General features: G+C 38.5%; 1 long non-coding RNA gene across 1 annotated transcript in view; it reads right to left on the minus strand.

Annotated features, from left to right (window-relative positions):
- Positions 1–1,028: 1,028 nt before the first annotated feature.
- LOC116500657 overlaps positions 1,029–24,578 on the minus strand; it is a 91,490-nt gene continuing 67,940 nt past the window's right edge. The window contains exon 4 of the long non-coding RNA XR_004254321.1: positions 1,029–1,872. This is a non-coding gene — a long non-coding RNA (uncharacterized LOC116500657). The remainder of the gene's footprint in view (positions 1,873–24,578) is intronic.

The raw sequence follows: 24,578 nt of genomic DNA on the forward strand, positions 1-24,578 counted from the left end.
GAATGTAGCCTGGCAACTTCAACTGAGAGCCCTTTATAGGGCCTCAATTATGTATGCAGCCTCTTTGAGAAATAGTTTCACACATCTGACCCAAGGCCCGTGAAATAAAACTGTACCACGGCAATGCTTCATTCCTGCGCAGCCTCTGCACCCCGCCACCCCCTGCCTTGGGCAAAGATGCACAGAATCGCTTGTTCTGCACTGGATTTCTAGTCTGGATGCACATTTATCATGTATGATCTTTGTCCCGGAATTTAACCTGGGTGCTTTTGTTTTTGGGGACTTCCAGATGCTCTGCCAGGCTGCCCCGTCAGAGCAGTGGTGTGAAACTAGAAAGACAGGCAATGGGTTAAACACCCTCACCACCTCTTTCTCCCTCTCTCTCTCTCTTTTTTTTTTTTTTTTTTCCCCCAAAATGGCTGCTTTGTCTGTGTGCATAACACCAATAGTAAATGTCCTTCTGTTATTGTACAGCCAATTTGGTGTGTCAACTATTCATATGCTAATAGTAGTACAGTGCCTCACTTTTTCACAGATAAATTGTAAAGATTGCTACAGACAGTGAAACACAAGAATAAACAGCTTTTATTTCAGAAGTGATAAATTGCTTTCCATTCAAACAACATGCAATGCTTGCTACTGACCATTATTGTTTCTATTCATGGCGGGTTTGCCTTCTGTTTTGCTTTCTTAGAATGGTTAGAAAATATTTAGCAGATATAACCAGAGGCATTGCAGATGATTCAATGTCCTTAATTTGTTTTATAGCTTCACCATGTGAAGTTAATTTTTGCTCAGTTTTCCCAAGCAATTAAAGCTCTGCATTGGGCACAGACATTGTTGTCTTGTGCAACGCTTTCATATTTATTAAGGCTTGCAATGGGTAGCATATTTCATCTTACATGTTAATAAAATATGCCATAGTGTGCACGCCCTGAATCACATTGCATAGGAATGTCAATAGAAAAAGTTTTCCTAAAGACAACATAAAGCAGAAGCAAAACAAAATAAAAGCCAACATCTTTTTGTTCTGTTGCAAGACCAACGTTTATTCAGAACGTGGGAAGACTGAAGTTAGGAATCATTGTATTTTCGATTGTATGATCATCTGTATTTTGTACCTGAAGTAAAATAGGACTGTCATCACAGCCCATATTCTAAAAGTGTAATAAACAGAAGTTACGTCAGAAGAAAATACTTTACTAATAAGTGTTTTATTAAGTACTTGGCATTGGTAAAATAAACTTGTTTGTTAACCAAAGACCAGGTGTTTTTGCAAATGTAACAATAGTTGTACATTTCTGCTGGCTGGAAACAGCAGCCTGTATCAGGTAGCCAAGGACAATGTTTATGCACTCAGCTGGGGCCCAAAAGCTCTTTTCTCCAACTCCACTGTCCAGCGGTGCATCTGTAACCACTTCAGGCAGCCAGCTGCAGACTGGTCTGTTGGTCTGTGCCACCCCAGCCAACCCAGCTGCTCCTCTCTGCCCTAGATCTGTAAACCACCACTGTGCTTGGCCATTGTGCCTATCCGGGCTCTTTCTTGACCTCCTGGAGGCACCCGTTTACCAGGATCTGGGGCTGCAAAGCTTGGTTTAGAAGGAGAAAGCCTTCACTGGCCAACTGGTGTGCCAGTCACTGCTCTTCCATACCATCATGCTTCATCCTTGCTACATGTCAGCACCATCCCTTGCAGAAACGCATCCTTCTGGAGCAGCTGCCCATGAGCCAGTAGTCCTGCTGTGTGTGCCCATGCCACCCATGCATGCTCAAGGGATGCTGCCCCTGCTGCTGATGGTTTGCCCGCAGAGGGTTCACTTCTCACTGTTTGTTTTTGCAAAGCGACTGTGCCAACGCACCAGGTATGTCAAACTGGGAAAGAGAAAGAAAGAAACAAACAAAAAGGAGTTAACCAGACTAGTCATAATGTCCCCTGCTAATTTCTATGGGCATCTGGAACGACTGTGGCTGGAGAATAAAATAAATGTCATGGTGTCAGAGACCTGCTCTTCATGAGGGAAAGAGGGGGAAGAGGAATAGAAAGGGACATTTGCAATTCTGGTGCCTGAGCGCACTCTGCATCAGCACAGGGCTGCCGATCCTGCTGCCCTCAGAGGGCTGATGACTTCTTGCTCACCCCAGGAGCTTACAGGCCAGAGCACATCTGCTTGTCACAGAGCCTGACACTGCAAACCCTCCTGCACTGCCTGACTTCAGGTATGCAAGCAGTCCTGTTGGGGTGAACTGTCAGCAGTTCATTCTGGGAGCAATGACACTGCCAACACCTCAGGCCTCATATGAGAACAAGAATCACAATCCTAATGCCTTGAAGGATACACTAAAACCAATTTTCACTAGTGATTTTATCAAGTTAATTCCCAGAAAGTTTCATGCATATTTGCAATTGCTTTATGTAGCTTTTTTTGCCTTTTTTTTTCTTTTTTTTTTTCTTTTTTTTTTTTTTTTTTCTCCAGAAGCAGAAGAATAACATAAAAAAAAATGTTCAACAAGAACATTACCTTTTTACAAAAAAGTACATGTGACACAAAACATCCAAAGGTTTGTCCTCAGGCACAGCACAGAGAAATTAAACTGAAACCATAAAATTTGTACTGAGCATGACAATATCTATACGATTCATGAGAAAAAAAGTATATTTTATTTTTCAGAAGATATCTTCTTTCAGATTTGAGACAAAACAATATGCCTGAAAGGCAAATAAATGTACCTGCTAAGAACTGATCGGTCGTTTAAATAGCTGATACAACTGTTAAGAGTGTCCATGTGGAAATGCCAAAATCTATTACACTGTGTTGCATATATTGCAAACTGCAATAACAAAATAAATATATATATAGATATATTATTTGTGCAAAGATTTCTATATTTAGAATAGTTACACATGAAAATTTTGATCATGAAAATACGCAACTAAGTTCTTCTAAAGCAAGCAAAGAATGGTTTGATATGTTAGTTCTAAGCACATTGGAGAAAGTTTTAGGGTTTCTGTCTCCCTGTGAGGAAGCAAGGAAAGCAGCAGCAGGCATTACAAAGTGCAGAGCCTCTTCCAGATGTGAAGCAGCAAAAGGGTGTTTTAGTCCCCTGTGATTCAACATCCATGCCACAGCTTCAGGGTAGCTTCTCCCCAGAAAGGCCCACGGGAAGGTTTTATCAATGCCTCACGCTTGAAGCTATGGGAGAAGGGTACTCCACAATCCCATTCATTTAAAAATGTTAACCTCCTGAGAGTTTTATACAGGATATGTCAAATGAAAGTTTGCTTAGTTTAATCTGGTAGATAGTAGGTGCTAATTACATGAAAGATGATGATCAGGTCAAGGAGAAGAAGATGTACCCAAAGTTATGATTAGATGACTTTAAATCTTTGTGAAGTTTTCATCTACAGCCTGACCATGGATGCCTTACAGGGTCCCCATTTTTCCCCAGTAAGGAAGAATGCCATAGTCAATTACGTTTTTCACAAATGAGAGTTAGTGATGGACTCATCTCTTTGACTAATCCCTTCTGCCTACACCTCTGAGGGTACAGGTGCTGATGCTCCACAGAAATGGCACATTTGGGGAGCAGAGAAAGGGGGCACAGGGGCCTCAGGTGCTGCTGTGGTTCTTTTCCAGCAGTGCCACATCATAAGATGGCAGGACATAGGTGTCACATCTGGTCAGCTGTCTCCTCATCTCACCTCAAGACAACCATTCTGAAGCAGAAGGCCTCTCTGAAGGCCCCAAACCTTATCTCTTTCCCATACAGGATAATCCACTTTCCTGAGCAACATCCCTTAGCTAGGATTTGGCCCTTTACATTTCAGGCACAACATAATGATTCAAAAGTATGTTGCTGTTACTGTTGCAGTTGTGGTTACCATTGTGAGTATGATGGCTGTTACCATTATTGATCCACAATTTGCCAAAGCTTGAGGCTGGAAGGACTCATTAGACCACACCAGTCTGACACCTGAGCATTGCAGGCCACAGCATTTCATCTGCTCTCTCCTGCACTGAGCTCAAGGGTGTCTCTTTGACTGATCTGTTCCTTGTGTTAAGCTTCCCCAAAACACCCAGAGATGCAAGTCCTGCAGCCTCCCATGGTAACTCATCTGAAGATTGGTGAGCCTCCCTGGTAAAGATTGCAACTAATTTCTCGTTTGAATCTGTTTTGCTCCAATTGCTGGCCACACGTTCTTCATATCCCTTCCTCTAGTAGATTAAAGAGTCCTGTTGGCCTGATCCACTCTCCATACAGGTAATTGTTCACTGTAATCAGGTCGTTTTCCAACCTTCCCTTCAATAAACTGAATAGAGTGGGTCTTTAAGCCTCTCACTGTAGACCACCAATTTTTGGCTGATCCATAACCTCCCAAAAAAATTTATTTCAGACCTGTTTTCACCATTGTGGAGCATAATGATGTGGAGCATAAGAAATTGGGATTTCTTATGCCACTGTACTGCATGGATAGCACTGCCCTCCTCTTGCCACAGCAGAGCTGGAGTTTTGTGCAATTCCTGGGGCCTTCTTGGATGCTACTGACCAGGGTGCAGTCCCTGATTTTGCAGGTGCAGATTGCTTTCAATGTTCACCTTTAATTCAGCATTATACAAATGTCAGAGCTGCCTCCACCTATTAAGTGAAGCAGACCACATTATATTTGATTGTCCCCACCAACTGATTTCAGCGTTACAATCACATTATCAATGAAAATGTGGACAGACACAAGTGGTGGTCCAGTTCCCTGCAGAAAACCCCGGTAGAAAACCCCATTTTTTTTCATTCCCATTTTTAGAACAGGCTGATAGCCAGTTCTTCACCCCTTTACCATTTCAGGTAAATTTGGAGAATATCTGTTGTGTTACATGTTGTAATAGCAGCTTTACTCAGAAATGAAATCTATCTGAAAAAATTCATTTTCCTTAATCAGCTGTGAGCAGTCCTTTAACTCCTGACCAACTGATTCCCAAAACCATTCTTTCTAACTGGCTAAGGCTACTTGGATAGGACCACTTGTCCTTTCTCAGTATTGGCACAGCAACATTCTCCCTGTTTTCTGGCATTTCCCTTCTATTTTGAGGTTTATTACTAATTAACATCAGTATATGAACATTCCCCTCATCCAAGTCTTTTAAGACTCTTGGATAAAAGTTATTTGGGTGACATATGTTGTTTAACATCTATTTATTGACTGGAATGTGCTTATTAACCTCATTAGAGAACATCCTTATATAATAAAAATGTCCTTATTATTTCCAAATGTAAAGCAGAAATAATCTTGACTTTTTCTGGGTTGTAAGTCTATTCACAGCTTTATCATAACCATTTATGTATAGAATCCCAGTGTGTGTAGGATCCGTTTTATTCTTAGAATATCTTTTTTTTTTTTTTTTTTTTTTTTTTTTTTTTTAATTTATAGATCTGCCTCTGTATCTTTCAAATACTTTTATCCATCTTTTTATCTTTGTAAAGACACTTTGGATCTCTTTTTGCCATCTTAGATTTTTCAGCTGCATACACTAAAATTCTCTTTGGCACTTATTGCAATATATTTTCTTTGTTACCCAGCTGTAATTTTTTTTTCTGTCTTTTTTTCTTTTTCTTTCTTTTTTTTTTTTAATGTATTTTTTTCTTTGTTTTTAAATCTATTTTCTCTTTCTCTTTTTTTCTTTTTATTTTTTTCCCCTTTTCCTTCACTTTTACAAGTTAAGTTATAGATGGATTTCTGTATTTATATTTCTCTAAACTCTTGATGTAGCTTTTTGTTATGATTTAATCATTACTTAGAGTGACAGGAGTAGCTAGTTGGAGAAATGTTATAGAGAATGGTATTCTGGAACTGGTCAGGAATCAGCTTTAATTATTAGGTTAAAAAATAAATAAAATATAGAACACAATAAAACACTGTTAAAAACACACACAGTTTTAGTTAAAACTTCCCATAGCTATTGCAAAGTACCATGGAAACTATTAATTTATTTTTCTCATTTAATTATGTATGTTTAAATTAACAACTTCAGTTTTTCTTCTTCTCATTTCCTTGCAATTTTGCATTATCTATTTAAGCACAATTACACCTTGTCCATGGCTCTGAGCTTCCAGTACTCCAGGCTTTCAAGTTCTTCATCCAATTAACACTTTATCTGCAAGTACGCAATCTACCACCTGAATTTGTGCTTTATTTGCAAATACAGAAGCTAATTGTTATCTTGTACCTCGTTTATCACCTAACATTCAATCACCTTTGCTGTTGGGACTGCCTTTCCAGAGCAATGGCTTAATGCACTCTCTTGAACTTGGAACAGTGACTACAAGGTTACTTCAGGATCAGTTCTGTATGTGTCAGTTCCATGAGATATTTGAACTTCCCTAATTTATTAATGTACACAAAAACCAAGCAAACTGATCTGTGTTCATGTAGCAATACTCTATGCTCAGCAGCAATGATTTCATTATAAGCAAGGACTCAAATGTAAATAAGTTGAGAGCAAAGTGTACTGATAGACTGTTAATGGACTGCAGCAAACAGGCCTCTCCCTGCTTCAAAAAAAGTGCAGGTTTTTGGAGTTAGTTTCAAAACAGGGGAAACAGAGTTAATATGGAAGTAAAAGTTCCAAGATATTGCCAGATACAAAGAAGAGAAAAGACAAGAAAGAAAGACATGTTTTTTTTAGCCTTAGAGACTCACTTGGCTGAATATTGACTTTATAACTCATAAAAAAAAAAAAAAAAAAAAAAAAAAAAAACAGTTTTCAGCTGACTTCAGATGTAGTATGAATGCTGCGAGTGACAGCAGAAATGAAACAGAAACTGCTAGAGTGGTAAATAACAAATGTTGAACTTCCACATTTCCCTGGGAGGAATAATGCTTCTTGAAATGTGACCACTGTTGCCACATTCCCCACTGCCCTGCATCTCAAGATGCCACCTGAATAATAGCTAAGCCCTCTCAGATTACTTGTATTTGCCTTTAATTTTGCTGGCTAAGGTCCTTGTCATACTTTCAAATTAAAAAAACTGTATTGCACTCATGAAGGTCAGATATGAAAGGACCAGACTCATGTGTGTAGACCCTTAATATTGCCCTTTCCTCTGCTAAACTCTTTTTGTCAGTGTTTCACTAGGAGAATATATAAACATCCATGTAATGTTTATACATCACTGGTAAAGTGAGTACCTCAGTGTCTCCTAGTGAAAATACAAGCAATATTAAGCCACTTCCCTCCATTATTTCTCAGGCACAGTCACACAGTTTGAATTTAGGCATTTAATTCTGATGCTTTAAATCAACCCCATAGACATTCAACTCATTCTGTGACTACAGAACCCAGATATTTTTGTGGTGGATTTGTTGACTCACACCTGAGGCAGATGCCTGATGAAAACTCCAAGCACCCACCAAGATTCAGGCCTTAAACCTCTGCCTCTATTTTTTTCACAATACCTGGGTTCCTCTTAGAGTCCCATTATTTTGTGTGTGTGCGCTCATTCATTTGAGTGCATATGACTCAGCTGTTACCATCAGCTCCTGATATTATTGCAGTTGTTGCACTTTGAGAGTAATTGTGCACTTTCAGGGAAGAGAAAGAATGGTTCTAGTCAAAAGTTAAAATACACCGAATTCAACCTTCAAGGTTCAGGAACTAGAAGAAATAGAACCCAATTATAGGTAGTTTTCACATGTTATTATTACTGTTATTTTATTTTATTTTATTTTATTTTATTTTATTTTATTTTATTTTATTTTATTTTATTTTATTTTATTTTATTTTATTTTATTTTATTTTATTTTATTTTGTTTTGTTTTATTTTGTTTTATTTTGTTTTGTTTTGTTTTGTTTTGTTTTGTTTTGTTTTGTTTTTAACTTACTTAATTTGGTTGACCAGTTACTCCTATAGGGTGCTTTACTGTATTTCCATCAGTTTGGCTCTATATTCTTTCTCAAAATGAAAATCAGCCTTTCTCTTGGTTATTTCCAAGTTTATCTTCTTTTGCTTAGTAGCTGTTACAGTTAGAGTACACATAAGGCCCAGGAGGACACTCTTGCATGAACATCTTCAAATAAGCAGACCATGAGGCCATACAAGACGTGTCTTACAACACCAGATCGATCTGCCATGTCACATGTCAGCAAAGCCCATTTTTACTCAATATATTTGGTATTTCTGTACAAGGTGTCTAGATATGCAATGTTTTTAATACAAAAATGCATACAGGTCTAGAAAAAGGCAAACATATCTACACTGCCGCATTGTCAAGGAACATTCCCCAGTCAAAAATAATGATAGTCCCAACTTAGATGTCACCTAGCTGCAGGTCTCATCCTGGGAGGAAGCAGAGAGACATTCCAATTAACTCTGTCAACAAGAAAAAGGCCATAATTAAGCAACAAAGTTATCATTCCATTAGAGTTGCCATAGAACTTCACATCTTTTGTGTTGGTGTTTTGACAATCTCAACACAAAAAATAGATTCAACATGACATCAGTATGTCATTTTGTAAAGACTAACTTTAGGAAGAAAATCAAAACTTTTTTTTTGCCAAGTTTTCCTTTCTGAAGCTTAAGTTTATGATATTTCCTGCATAGAGTATACATACCTTAGATTTGTTATTTACATTAAATAAATAGCACAGTTCCATACCTATGTTCTTGTTCATGTTAGCCAATGAAAAGGCAGAAGGGTGGATTAACCCACAAAAATAGCCGTCTCCTTTTCTATTACTTGCACACAGAGTTGCCAGCAAACTGAGTGTGAACCATGCTTCATGAGCCTGACTGGCCAGATAAAGACACTGAGACAAAGGAGAGCGGTTTATAGCAAGTCTTCATGGCCTCTTACTGGTTGTTTATAGCTAGTCTAGATTTGCAAAACCACATGGTAAGTAAGGATGGTTAGTATTGTGATCTCTGAGTGCAACGCAGTACCTACGGATATTAAAGTGTTGATGAAGTGGAGGTCATTTCTTATCCTCCTATAATTTTCTGATATAAACAGCTTCCAGATACTGGAGTGCTGTGGAGGAAGGGGAAGGAAGGAAAGAAGGGAAAATAATGTAATTTTGGTCTATTTATCTTGATTTGCTCTTATTTTTCCATATGTACAGCGTGTACTCTTTTCTCATTATAGAATATACAGCTCAATTGCAAGCTCTGTACAGAAAAAAATCATTTCTTATTTACATTTAATTGCATTTCTTAGTTCCCATATAATGACACCTCATGGCAATTTCAGGTGGAAAAATTAAATGAGCATGATGACTGCGGAAGGACTTCAGAAATCTACAACTTCATTAACTTGATCAGATTTCATTAGAAATTTCAGCTCATTACCAGCAGTGTCAAAAAGTCCTGCCAAATATCTTAAGAAGAACAAGGTAAAGTTTGAGAACTGCAGGGCTGGCACATGGCTGAAATGAGTTGAGCATGTTTCATATAGTTTCATCTATATGAAACAAGGAGTTGAGACCAAATCATGCAGGGACTAGAAAGGTAGATGGAGAAAATCCTTCCCAGCAGCAATGCCATGGCAAGCCTTGCCCCCACAGTCCAGACTTTTAAGCCACTGGTAGTGGAGAACAGACAGTGCATGAAAATCACACCAAAAGCATGCAGGAAAAGATGGAAAGGAGCCTCCCAACCCCTTCACTTTTTTTTTTTTTTTTTTCTTTTTTTTCTTACGTGCCTTCCTGATAAAGGAATGAGGAGAAGCATTAAAGAACATCCAAAAGGAAAAAGGGAATTAAGAAGTTTCAGTGAATTTATGTGAATCTTTTTAACGTTACTTCTTCAGCACTTAAAGTGTTGTCACAAAACCATATTATGATTTTCCATATATTTGTAAAATCTTTTTTTTTTTTTTTTTTTTTCTTAAACAAACAAACAAACAACAATCTTTCAGAAATTGAGTCTTCTTTTTGAGTGGAGACCTCACTATCCAATAGATGTAATTAACTGTCAGGAGAAATTATCTGGGGGAAAAAAAAGAATGTGATTTTTTTTTTCTACTTGCAGCAGCTTTTTAAGCTTGGACACATACTTGTATTTTAGAGTTTGTCTTTCTGGAAAGAAAAAAAAAAAAAAAATCAGAGCTTTCTGCCTCAGATAATCTAGAAATGGAGCTGCTGAGATATTTTCCTGACAATTCACTTGTATCATACAGGCATGTGTCAGCTTTCGGTGGGCTGAACTTCTCTGCAGTTACATCTTAAATTGCCTTTGAACAATTTCTGTTACACAGCTAGTGTATGTATCTTATCAAATTAAGATGGTAAATTATCCTGCCATTTCTGCTACTTTGTGCATCTGGGCCAAACAAGACTGTTATCACAAGCCTAACAAAAGGCCTGCTCCTGAAAAACTGTGTTTCTCTGGGAAAACCAGCTGATCCCTGATATTTTGTGCAGATGTGCTACTCCCTTGAGGTGGTATCAGTTCCCAGACAAAGACTTAAAATATATTTTATATATTCATGGAGAAAATGAGATAATTATTTCATTCTGAGAAAATCCATCATTATTTCGATTTCTCTCTGTTCCATATTTTACTTTTCTCCCCATTCTCTGGCCAAAAAGCACCTCATTTCATTTGTCTGTATTTCAGAGATTTCCTTTTTTTCCCCATGTAGTTATACTATTTTGCCACATGAGCTCAACGGGAATGGAAAATCTGCTTCCGGAAGTGGAAGAGGAGATGCAGGCATGCTGGACATGGAGATGATGTGCATTCCTCAGAACTTACGGACTGCATCTGGAGCTAAATGCCCTCATTGTTTTCTTCAGCATGGCCAACTGATATTTACAACATCCAGCAACCTGACACTATTGTAAGTGCAATTATTCCTTGAGTGTAGGACTAACAAACGAACCTCTACACTCCCCATGAAAAGGGAAAAAGGGAGTGAATGAAGAGGACACGTTGATAGCACTAAGTGATGACCAGTAACAGCCAGGTTGGAGGGGAGCTGGTCTGTATGAGGTCAGGGAACACAAGGCAATCTCTTTGCAGCACTTATCTTTGGTTTGGTCAGTACATGTAAACTATCCATATTGATCATACCCAGATTTTGACTATACCCTAGTTTTTAATGCAGTAATGTCACTAAATCCCATGATTTTGCTGGAGCTGAACAATATTCCAGGGACTATCTAGAGAAGAAGATCCTTGGAAAGTAAATAATTATGTGAAAAGAAGAAATTAGGAAACAACTGGAAAAGACATACCTATTTTTATTTTCTAAGTTTGAAAGTTTCTAGCATTTATGGTTGCAAGGAAATGCTGGATAATATGACCTGGACATCAACTGATGTCTTAAACTTTAGACAGAAAATAAATTAATCTCTACATGCATTAACTAAACTTTTTTTTTTTTTTTTTTTTTTTTTTTTTTTTTTAATCTTATGAAATTAAGAGGGAGCTGGTCCTTAATTTTATTTTATTTATTTTAATTTTTTATTTTAGCATTGTTGACCTATCTCCTCTCTGCAATTTGCCAGAGACTGCATTTTCAGAATCTGCCATAGATTTTCATTAAAAACTTCCCTAGATCACAGGGAGAGATAATCCAATTTTAGAAGACACTCCTTGGTTTGACTAACCTCCTACGCTCTCAGAAAAGAAACTAACCAAAAGTACCGGTCTCAAACTTTCACCCTATTTCCTTCAGGAACCCCTCAAATATAAGGCTAGGGACAAGGGAGGGAGGGAGAAAACTAACATTTCATATGAGATCTATTTGTGGTTCAAAAGCACTTCTATACATGCAATGCTTTGGATAAAACACCAGAAGACATATATAGCCTCTGGGGACAGGAAGGTACTGTCTTTTCCTTAAAAATTAAACACAAAGACACAGGGGACCAGACACATGAAGGTGGCTGGCCATGGTGGTGGTGCAGGTAAGGAGAACAAGGAGGCTCAGGGGCGACCTTATCGCTCTCTATGGGTACCTCAAGGGAGGCTGTAGCGAGGTGGGGGTTGGCCTGTTCTCCCACGTGCCTGGTGACAGGACGAGGGGGAATGGGCTTAAGTTGAGCCAGGGGAGTTTTAGGTTAGGTGCTAGGAAGAACTTCTTCACTGAAAGGGTTGTGAGGCACTGGAACAGGCTGCCCAGGGAAGTGGTGGAGTCACCATCCCTGGAAGTCTTCAAAAGACGTTTAGATGTAGAGCTTAGGGAAATGGTTTAGTGGGGACTGTTAGCGTTAGGTCAGAGGTTGGACTCGATGATCTTGAGGTCTCTTCCAACCTAGAAAATTCTGTGATTCTGTGATTCTTAGGGATATGGTTTAGTGGGGACTGTTAGCGTTAGGTCAGAGGTTGGACTCGATGATCTTGAGGTCTCTTCCAACCTAGAAATTCTGTGATTCTGTAACAAGCCAGGATTGACCAACAGCAATCTTCATGGCTGCCTTCCTCTCACAAAAGTAGGTCCACACTTTGCAGACTTCTAGACAGAATATCAGCCTGTATCAGCATCCAGATAAAGGAAAACATGTGGTCATGGCATAGCTCACCAGGTACCCCTGAAGAGCTGAGATTGCTCTTCAGAGAAAGTAAGACAGACGGTAATTTTTGTTTCCTCAGCCCCAGCACAGATAGTCTTCAGTAACCAGACCATCCATCGCAGAAGCAGCAGATAGCCCAGCTTCACAGGACATGTGAATCAAAGCAAAAAAGTGTGCCTGCTGTTTTCTGCACCAGAAGCTTTCTGTCCTATTTCTTCTATAATTAGAGCTGGATGATTGTATCAGAACTATGCTGTTCTCAGAGACCTTTTGTAGACTTTTTAAAACTTCAGAGTAGCACATGGTCCAGACAAACTTTACAGATTTTCATGTCCAAAAACAACATGACCTTCTAGGAAAGAAATATCTGCTGCCCCTGGGCAGCACTTTGGCTGGGTATTGCACAAGTATAAGTGCTTTTATGAATATTTTCTTTCCAGTGTTGATAGCAGATCTTATCTGAAGGTCAAGATTGACAGTGTGTGGGTCAAAGGAGGCTGACCATTCATTCTGCTGCCTTGCTGCAAAATCTATGAAGCTTATGCAAGCAGAACAGCAAAGACTTTAAGCTGCCAAGCAAGAAAAGAAATGAAAACAGAAAAACTAAATATGCTGCTGTTTTGAAGGAAGGCACTGTGCTCATGTTTCCCTAGATAGGGTCACTACAGATCAGAGCTGAAACTTAATGAAATTAGAGAAAATCTTTTCATTGATTTTGGTGGGATTTGGATCATGGCCAAATGGTTTAAGGCAGGTTGGAGAGGAGAAGGAGAAACATATGTACGTACCACTTTTAATAGCTTAATATAGTTGCTTTGTGTGAGATACATAAACTACAGCAGGTGTACTTTGGAATTTTATCAGTACTAAGGAGGACAATTATAACAAGTGACCTTATTTTGCTTGAAGAGGTATGCAAGAAAAAAATCTTGCATCATTTTTCCATGTTTATAACACTAACAGAGGTTAGGCATAAAGCCAAACACACAACAGAGTAACTACTCAACTTCAAGAGCAGCATGTAAACTAAGTTGACTTTATGCCATTAATACCATTTACCTTCAGCTTTCCTGCTGTCAGACAGCAAATAAAGGTTTCTCTAATTCCATCTCAAACAATATAATTCAAACAAAGTGCCATAAAACTACTTTGTATGCACATAAGCCTACATCAACAATGTTCAGGTGTTCATAAAGTTCTGCTGCTCGACTGCAGCAATACTGTATAAACTAAAGCAGGGTGAGGGGACTATAAGGGCTTGGGACTCAAGTAACGAGTGCAATTACACCTTCACAAAAACAAATAAATAAATAATCCCATTTGTGAGTTCTGTTTTGCGTTGGATTTCAGATGGTCCAATTTTCAGTGAGTGACAGATATTGAACCTGAAACTAGTTCCAGACTTAGCTTTATTTGAAAACATGCACACATATTACTTCCTCAGTTCATAAAGCAAGCGAATGCTTTTCCTCTGGCTGAGCTTTATCTAAAAATGGAGCTTTTAACTGAAAGACTGAAGTTCAAATATTTTAGTTAAGCATCTGGTTACATTCTTAACAATAAAGAGTATTGAAGCTACTTCTCAACATAGACATGGTCTAATTTCCTTCCCCTCTTCCTTTTACTAAATTTGAAAGAACAGTAACCATTTGGAAAAATAAAGAACAGTAGACAAGCTGAGAAGAATAGGAAGCAACAGCAAAGAATATATATATATATTTATATATTTATATTATATATATATGCATGTTTAATGTAATTGACCATGTTACCCTCTTGAGAGATTTTTAACTACCCAAAGACATATCTTTCCTTTGTTAAATGTCACCTTTATTTTTGACAGAACACAATTTTTTTTCAGTCCAGCAGAGAATTGGACACAATCTCAATCATTTGAAAATGTTATCTGCACAAAATTAGAAAATAATTTGCTTTGTGATGTGAATGATCACTCATAACACCTTTAAAATAAAATTCTTTTTCAATTCATATGAAATGTGACAAGCAGGAAAAAACAAACAAACAAACAAACAAACAAACATAGAATTTATAAGATTATAAGAATCTCTAAGATTAGCCTATTCACATGAACTTCAATGAAATAATGTTTTGAATAGAAAGGAAAATTGTGATTTCTGTATATTTTATATAATAGAGATATGGTTTATATCAAGAAACAAAGCCATCAAAAAACAAAGCATATCAAATTGCTATCTCTATTAAAACAAAAAGTTAAATATTCCATAAAAAAAAGGGAGTGGGGGAGGAACTTTAATTTCTGCAACTAAAAACTTCACCTTGTAGCAATTCTATTATAAGAAGTACAGAGACCTCACTGTATCCCCTGTCATGTATAGATTACCTGCCAGAAAAGTAGCAAATTGAGTTGTCTACCATGGAAGTGATACTTAAATCATTTTCTTCTTATTTTAACAACTGCTTTGAAGATGGAGAAAGAAGTTAAAAATACTTGGTTCTATGCAGCTGGCAGAGTTATCTCAAGTTAAGCACTATTTGAAGAAAGTATCTTAACAAAAGCATGAAAAAGATTTCAAGATCTTTCTCTTTTTGACTTTCATATATTTCTATAGGGAAACATGAACCAATAGAGGAAATGTCAAAATGTAGGCAATTTTATCAGTACAGTAGTAGAGTCAAGTCCAATTTTATTAAGATCATTGGTGCAAGCTTATCAAGACTTCTGATGAAAGGTTGTCTTTTCAAAATTCTTTGTTCTGACAATATAGTGGGTTTACAGCATATTGTCTTGGACATATTATATTATAGCACCTTTGTAGATTGTAGCATTATTACCTACATATTGAAAGTTTGATTTCTTTTTGATAGCTCGACAGTGATGCTCCATTTTTATATTATATCCCATGGTTCATAGAATTAGTTTCCAGGAAATGCCAAACAAGCAACAAGAATTTCTGCAGCAGAGCACAAGTATTTCACACCCAAAAGTTATGATGACTCACACATGATTTCGAGACTTGTTTTTCACTTAAAAAGCAGAAAATATGTACAAAATACACATAGACGCTTCATAGGGAATGGTTCATTTCCACAGCCCTATGTCTAATGTGATCCCAGTTCAGGCTGCTGTAGTCTTGAATTGCATCCATGAATGAGTATTCAACAGATTAGCACAAGTTTTTTATGTGTGTGAGTGATCCTTAATAGCTTTTTGCTCTGTCCATTTTTCTACAGGTTTGTTTTATCCATCTATTATGCCATTCTATGTATTTCAAGTTCATACCTAGTTCATTCAGACAAATGATATAGCTAAATCACACAATGGAAGTTGTACAGTAATTCTCTTATTTCTCTCACTGTTTGAGCCAGTCTGGCTCAAAAAGCAGTTCACCTCAGCTTCCATGGAAAAGAGAAGTTGCAGTCTGTCGTGGGCTTACATGGCAAGGTTTTGGTAGCAGGGGGCCATAGGGGTGGCTTCTGCAAGAAGAATCCAGAAGCTGCCTTATGTCAGATAAGGGCCCCACCGCTGGCCAGAGCCAGGCCAACAGGTGATGTTGTTTCCCCTTTCTTGATTTAAGAAAGGGGAAAAAAAACTGCTGGGGAACAGCAGCTGGGAGAGAGAGAAGAGTGAGCACCAGCCCTGCAGCCCCCAGCTGAGTGCAGCAGGAGGGCAGGAGGTGCTGCAGGCAGGCAGCAGCAGTTCCCCTGCGGGCTGTGCAGGGAGAGGCCCCTGGTGGAGCAGGCTGTCCCCCTGCAGCCCATGGGTCCCACATGGAGCAGATCTCCACGCTGCAGCCCCCCCATGGGTGGAGGAGCCCCCGGTGGAGCAGGTGGATGTGGCCTGGAGGAGGCTGCGGCCCATGGAGAGCCCCCGCAGGAGCAGGCCCCGGGCTGGAGCTGCAGCCCATGGAGAGGAGCCCCCGCAGGAGCAGGAGGTCTGGGGGGAGCTGCCGCCCACCTGTGCGGGACCTGTGCTGGAGCAATTTGCTCCTGGGGGATGGATGGACCCCGTGGGACGGAGCTGTGTGGGAGCAGGTCCTGAAGCCTCCACAGGATCAATTCAGGAGGGGACCCCATGGGGAGCAGGGGCAGAGAGGGACCGTGAAGGAGCAGCGGAGACGAAGAGTCAGGGACTGACCGCAGCCCCAGTCCCTCTTCCCCTGCACTGCTCAGTGGGAGGAGGTAGAGGACAGTGAATGGGGGAAGGTGTTTTTGGCTTCTTTCCTTTGTTTCACACTTCTCTAGCTTGTTAGTAATAGGCAATAAATCTTGCTATCTACCTACTCTGAGTCTGTTTTTCCTGTTACAATAACTGTTGAGCAATCTCTCCATTCTTATCTCAACCCTTGAGCCCTCTGCATCGTATTCTCTCCCCCGCTCCCTTTGAGGAGTGGGAGAGAGAGAGTGGCTGAGGTAGAGCTCAGCTGCGCAGCTGAGTAATACCACCACAAAATCTATCTGGATTTTCTAACATAACATGTGGTGAGAAAATAAATGAAATCTCCTTTCATTTTACTCTATCTAATTGCTGGCACCTACTCAGCAATTTCCACAAGAGAAGACAAATATAATCACCCTTTCTTGTGCCAAATTTATTCCCATTTTTGTGCCATTTTCCATGTCAGTATGTTATTATTTTATTGTTATTGGTACCAGTTAAAAGAAAGCATAGTCTTTCATGCACTGTAGGTCAATAAGCAGACTGTCAGTACTAAATAAGGAAACAAAAATCATGTAAATGTAGAAAAATACATCTTCATCCACCTCCAGTCCCTAAATTAAGCTCCTTTTTGGGGAAATGTTATCACACTCATCAGTTTGCCAGTTAGGCTTCTGTTGGGCAGATATCTAGAATATTATTTATTTTCTCCAGTAGTGCATATTTTTATTATTATTATTATATTTTACCTGACCTAAATTTCCTTAATCACTCTTACTGGTGTACTTCTTACCTGATGTCTGGACCACTAAAGCTTGGTGAGTCTGCTCCTGTCCAACCTGCCCTCAGAAGTCCTGGTGGAATGGAAACATACCACATCTTTTTCACCTATTCTTTTCTCACAATTCCATCTCTCCCAAAGGGAAAGATGACTATTCAGCCAGCATCTTTCATCCCTTCTCCTCTTCCTTGCGTGAGGAAGCTGTAATAGCCAGGTGATTCCTTGATGTTAGATCCAATGCCCTATGACATTCAATACTCTGCCCTCAGCAACTGATAGTAATCAGATGTAAGAGAGCTGAGATTCAAACAGAAAACCTAAGTTACATGTGTGCCTTCACTCTGGTGGGATTCTGAAAGAATGAGGACAAGTTCTTACAAGTTGTATTTATGGTTATATGCTGATAACTGAGAGAAAATATTAATCAGAGTCATGTCTACCAATGTAGCTATGGTGTCTTTGTGTTCTGCACTGTCTTCTACCACTTTTTCATATGAGTGGTAGGACAGAGAGTGGTAGTGAGCAAGAAGACAGAGCAAAGTATGTAATTATTGTCTAGATCTGTACACACATGCAAAGGAAAGAAATCACTTGATATCTGGCCTTAATTCCATAGCTAGAAAGCATATGAACATGAGAATTTAGAAAAGGAAGATAAAAGTAATATTTGTGGTCTTACGGGAAGGAAATACTAGTGGTGGAAATAAAAATGAAGAGTTAATATTATGCAAAAAGCATAGTTGTAGACAGTAATCCCAGTTGAAGTAATATCTTCAGAATGAAGGAGCAAAGTGTACTGCAAGAGTGAAAGAAGACTTACCAGCTTGTAAGTCTTGGAAAGGGCATGAGGTACGGGTGAAGGTCAACAGAAAAAAAAGGATTTTGTGTGCAAGATCGTAGAGAAGGATCAGCTCCAAGCAGAGATTTGCTTGAAAGCACATAACTGCAGTGAGATGTGAAAAATGATGAACTACTTTATGACAAATGATAACTTGAAGAATAGGAGGAGAAACACCTGAACAGACGTGCTAGCTGATTTGATGATTAAAACTAACAGAGGTGAGATTGGAGGACTAGAAATACAAATAAAGAGGGATTGAAGAGTTAAAATCAAAGTGGGGATGAATAAAAGAGTTGTAGTAACACTAGTCACAGAGCAATACAATTAAAACGATTAAACTTCATTTTTTATGAAATTATGTTCTCTGCTCCCAGAATAAACATTTTCATCAAAGTCATTTATTTACATTAATGGAAGCTCACAATATTTTATTTTTGCTTAATTGATAGACATCTGAGACATAAGCTGACACAGCTACCTACAAGGCAGAGAGATTTAGAGTGAGAGTGGTGAATGGTTGTCTAAAGAACTGAGGACATTGGCATGGAAGTCTGGATTTTTTTTAGAATTTTTAAAGAGCTTAGCTTTGTGAAATGAATATAATTTGAAAATACATGGTTTTATTTTAATGTTTCAAACATATTCTAACTTTTTAAATATAAAGTTAGTCTTATTCTTGGATTTTAACTCTATGTTAAAGCTTGTTCTAGTATGGATTGGTGACTGAGTCACAGAATCTTGGGGAAGCATAGCTTGGAATGGACTTCTAGAGATCACCTGGTCTGACCTTCTGTTGAAAACAAGGCCTTAGGTTAAGTTATACTGGGCCTTGTCAAGTCAAACCTTGAACATTTCTGTCAAGGTAGACTCTACCACTCCTTGAGCAAAATATTACAGTACATGAGAATTCTTGTAGTGAAGTTTCTTTCTTCATCTCTTCCCCTCAAGCATCTTGTGCCCATTGCCTCTTGCCTTGTCACCACACATTCTTGTGAAGCTGGCATAGCTTCTTCTCTATAACAGCCATTTAGATATGAGATGACTCTGAACCCCTCAGCCTTCTCTTTCCCAGGCTGAATAAACCCCATTCCTTCAACATTTCTCCATGCGTCCAGTTCCCCAGCACTCTGGTTATCTTGATGGCCCTTTGTTGGACCATCTCCAATTTTCCAGTGCCCCTCTGGAAACTTTTCTAAATTCTTTCACATTGTGAAAATATGAATATGTTGTTTTATGAGAGTTAATGAAGGAAGGGCACCTGCTGATTCTTTTCCATATCTCCAGTAACCATTTCTCTCATTTCCTATCAACAGCTGTAAAAATCCGTAGCTTCCTCGTATCCTTTCTGAGTCTTTTCTCCTCCACTGTCACAATACACACAGTTTTCCAGCCACAATAATTCCCCTTGGAGTTTACCCTTATCTTCCTCCCCCATTGTTTACAACGCTTTGTTTTGCATGATGTTCGGGCAAGAAGCGACATGTGCTGACTCTACCTATAATGGATGATACATTTGCTTCCTTATTTCCTAAGGAGCACAAAGTGCTCCTTTTCTTTGAAAAGGACTGTTTGCTTTAAGAGTATGGAGGAATAAGATGTATCATGCCTAGGAAGAGACCCCTTTCTGAGATGGCCCTTTATTGGATAAGCATACAATGGCTGGTGATCCATGAGAGCCTGAAAGTAAAAGGTTAAAGGTGAGAGTGAGAGAAAACAGGAACAGGCGAATTTTAGACAGAAAGCACTGACTGCCTTCAGAGCAATTGAGAGAAATTGTCAACAAGGGACCAAAAGAATAATTCAAGAAACATGATGTCACGGGATATCTGTGTCTACGATATTAATGATACTTATGATTTATTGCTGTTACCGATGACCTAAATAATATGCCGGAACCCAGGGCAAAAATAAAAATCAGAAAATGGAAGATGGGGACTTATTCTATGGTAACCTTCTGCAAGACATTTTTATCTCTTATAGCTCTTTCAGAGCTGAGATTTAGAAGAAAAAAGCTGTTATTTGGATAATTTGGTAGACTTTGAAATGAAAAAGGGTTTTCTTTACAACAGCATTTGGCTTCTTTGTTTAACAGAGACTGATGCAGCTGAAACTAAGCCTAAAATGTAATGCCAATACATTCACAGTGCTGTTTCCCAAGACAATTAAATGTATTCGTTCACCAGCTTTGGCACAATTTTAATCCAGATATTTAATCTAGGTTCATCACAAGGTTGACAGCCCACAGAGGAAACAAGTAGTGATCTGGAACTGGATAATAAAGCAGAATAACTCGGAAATGTGCAACTGTGTAGATCTGGAATGAGAAAATTTAATTTAAGATAGGAAGAACTGAAGGACTATACAGACACACTTCTTCCTTATAGAAGTGAGCCCTTATGGGCAGAATTACATCACGTTAGTAGGTACGTTAGGTCTGAGATCTCCAATGCAGAGAGTGTGACTCTGCTACACAATAGTGTGACCTTAAAAAGATGATACTAACTGCTGAAAATGGAGGACAACAAGCCATATGCTGTCATCAAACTCAAAAATAGGAAATGAACTGGAAAACTGCTCTGAGAAATCAACACACAATAAGGGACAATAGGGGACACGGATGTCCAATGGCATGGATCTCAGCAGAAGAAAAGTTTCAAAAAGTATGGAAAAGCACAACCCGAGTGCAGGTGACTGCAAAGGGAGCAATAATCAGGATTTTCTGGATTCCATGAAAAATAATTACATAGAAAAGGGAAGAAACATGTGAGGAAACAGATTTGGGGAGAAAGTAGCAGGAAGTTTTGATAAAGCTGAAAGTGGAAAAAGGGAAGGAATATATTTATGAATTGCAAATGAGAGTGAGAAATAAATGTGAATACTTCTTGCCTCCCCAAACCACAAAGAACTGGACTCTGACTCCTATTCATGCTGAATGGTTATTTGCAGCATAAGCTTTTCCACTGATACCTTGACATTAGCTACTGCTTAGCATGAGTAGAGATGGCAGAATTAGACCCTTTTTCCAACAAACACAGGTAAGTGTACCTCAGCATTTTCCGAGATGTAACCTGCATATTTGCAGCTGCTGTACTGGTCAAGTATGTGTTGTTTGGTTGTGAAACTAGGGAGACAGTTGGTGCCTTTCAAAATATCTCAGGACTGCTGGTGGAAGTGAAATGAACACTTTCCAAAGTGAGGAAAAACAGCAGCAGTCTGTGGTTTAGAAGTTCAAGCCAAAGCCAAAGGATAAGCCAAAGATAAGGGCAAGGTATTCTGGAGATACAAGCTTGAGATTAAGATCTAGACTTCTGCAAAGGCTGTGAATGTTTGGCCATGCCCTTGGGTTGAATCCATCTAATATTTTCAGCAAATTATGTGGTATGACCCGTGCCCAGAAATCACTAGAGACTACCAGTGAAAGACATTTTCCCATCTAAAACTACGGTTACATCAGGTTCAGCCAAACTAGTACAAACACAGGACTGAAAAGGAGAACAAATGTTCTTATGCAGCCTCCTAGTTGTAAAAGCTTCACTGTGCTGGGGTTCTGCTGTCCTCCAAAAGTACATCACTATGCATGAACATGATGTGTGGAGTATGCTCATGCTTACATATCCCGAAAAGGGTATGTTTTTTGAGATTTTAGCTCCACGTGCCAGTTATTTGCATACCTCTGTCTGAGGCTATCAGGAGTGTGCAGTTCTGTGTATTTTCTGAAATAAACACACAGGAGGCTTTTCAGACACATACTCAATGGAGTCTTTGCTGGCTAAATAAGATTTGACATATTTTGCAGCAAACTTGGGGTTCTAGATATAGATCACAGCAGGCAGTTACACCAGGCCGATGTGTGACTCCACCTGAGAAACTTGGGGTCCATCAAGAGGTAAATAAAACTCCCGCATTCATATGCAGTTTACATTACTACTTCTCCAGGAATATTTTCTATGGTGGTGCCTCTTAAATAATTGTAATGTAAACATCATTCAGTACAAGTTACTGGTAAGTGTTAGAGTTTGCATTATTTTTGAGTCGTTCAACTAAATGTCAACAGATAGTAAAGTGAAACTGCTTGTAGAAAACAAAACAAGATATTCTTGGATGCAATGTATCTTCCAAGTATGTAGAAGAATGTAGTGTCATGCAGTGGCACAGCAAAAGAATCCCAACTTTATAATGCAACCTTTACTTCACTGAACATTTAAAACACTTTAAAAAATCCTGTGAGCCTGGTTCGAGTTTTGGGTCACGTGTATTAAATCATATGCAATGTTGCTAAATTACACCAGGGTAAAAATCTGAGAAACAGAAAACTAGCAGACCTGCTTGTAAAGTGCTGCAACATAGAGAAATGGAGCAGAAATTTGATCTCAGGAGAGATTTTTATATTCAATGCTATTTCCTAAGTAATCTTTAAAATTTTCAGTGAAAATCACAAAACAAATCTGCCATTCTCTCTTATTAGAAGCTCTCATTCCTGAAGCAAAATGAACTGAATAAAAATTTTCCACAAATGAAAAACAGTTGAAAATGTTCACAGATATTTTATGTTTTCCCAAAATAACATTTTGGGAGTGAAATCAGGATAAAAATTTTAGCTTCTTCTAGAAAATAAATTTGCTGAATTTATGTGCAGTTTGAATGTAGTGTTCTGTTAAAGTACATGAAGAAGAAGATTGATGCTAAATGTATTTATTTCCTCATCTCATATACTGTATGAAGTGATTTCAACAAACGGTATTTATTCCTAGATATTATGCTAATTTCAAAATCCATTCTTGTCTACAGTATGTTGAAATGTCAATGGCTAGGAAATACCTTCCTGGTTTGGACAGATCAAATTTAGTATGCAGCAATTCATGAGTAGAACACCAATAATGTGCAAAGCATATCAGTGAAACATTAGCAGTGTATGCGACCCATATGTGGAGCTATAGAATCATAACCATTTCTTCCACAGGGGGAGCAAAGCAAACTGACATTTAGCTTTCTAATATTGCTTTAAAATTTCCTCTGTCTTTAGAAATGTTCTCCCAAAAGAAAATAAAAACTGAATTCTGCTGATCTGCTCTATGCTCATTCTGTTGTAAACCAGATACAATTCTCTCAAAATGCAGCTTTATTTGAAACTGATGAGGGGAAGATTGATTCAGAACTAATTTATTATTTTTTTTCTCTGTCAGCGTGGAAAGCATATTTCTGGAAAACCAGTAAATTCACATAATTGAACAAACATTAAAAGAAAAATAAATTATTTCTAAGATTTCTAAATATTTTTGATAAAATGTTTCTATTCAAAGATATCTTGTCTTTGAAATAATTCTGCACAGAAAAATTAATCTATTCCAGTTTCATTTGTAAGTTTCTCATGAGAATGAGAACTGATACAATAAATAGAAGCAGCTTATTGTTGTTGCTCTCCAGCGTTTGACTTTACTAGTGCTGTTTCTCTGAGCTCATCCCTCTGTGCTACTGGTTAATAATTTTTCAATGCAGAGAAAGCTATGTCTTCTTTTTCAGTTTCATGTTTCTTTGGTTCTTTCTAATGTGCATGCTAAACTAGTTGAGAAATCTCTTGAAATATATTTTGGAGAAGAAAACAAAACAAAACAATTTATTACTGAAATGATTTCCTCCCTCCCCCAGGGGGAAGGAAAAAAAAAAAAAAAAAAGTCTCAGGCTCAGTGAAAGACTGCAAAAAAATGCACATGAATCAATTATGAAAAAGAGAAAGTTTCTTTGAATGAGGAAAAGCTGATTGGAATTAAGATAGGCTTTGTTCATATCTGCAAGGTACAAGGAGAGGACTTTTCAGTGGAACAGAAAAGGGGGATTTGGGAGGGTTTGGCTGCTTAACGCTATAGTGCTTCAGAGCCCATGTGAAAATTTGCTGCTAGCTATTAATCATCATTGTGCCCCTGCAAAGAAGCTGTTACAATGATGACTATATGTCATTATATTCCCACTGTAAGTAACGAATCAGAGAGCTGGGAAAGTTGGATAAGAGCGGCTGGCAAACTTTTAAGCAGTGGAATCCATTTAAATAAATTTACATTGCATTTGCTACTTTTGCTGGTATGGGAATCATACTTTAAAATGAAACAATATGCTGCGTTCACGGGCCCTGGTCCTTTATTCTCCTGTCTCTGAGCCTACTTTCCAGGTCAGCCTTTGCCAGCGCTGACAGCACGCTTTTCTCATAGCCTCTCCTTCTCATAGCCTTTGGTTGCTTTCAAGTTCAATTTAGCACAATGAAGTTGTTATGCATGACAGTTTGGGGAGCAGAATAGGTGGTGTCTGAGCCCACTGTGT

Source organism: Aythya fuligula, chromosome Z, assembly GCF_009819795.1.
Source record: "Aythya fuligula isolate bAytFul2 chromosome Z, bAytFul2.pri, whole genome shotgun sequence".
Taxonomy (NCBI): Eukaryota; Metazoa; Chordata; class Aves; order Anseriformes; family Anatidae; genus Aythya; species Aythya fuligula.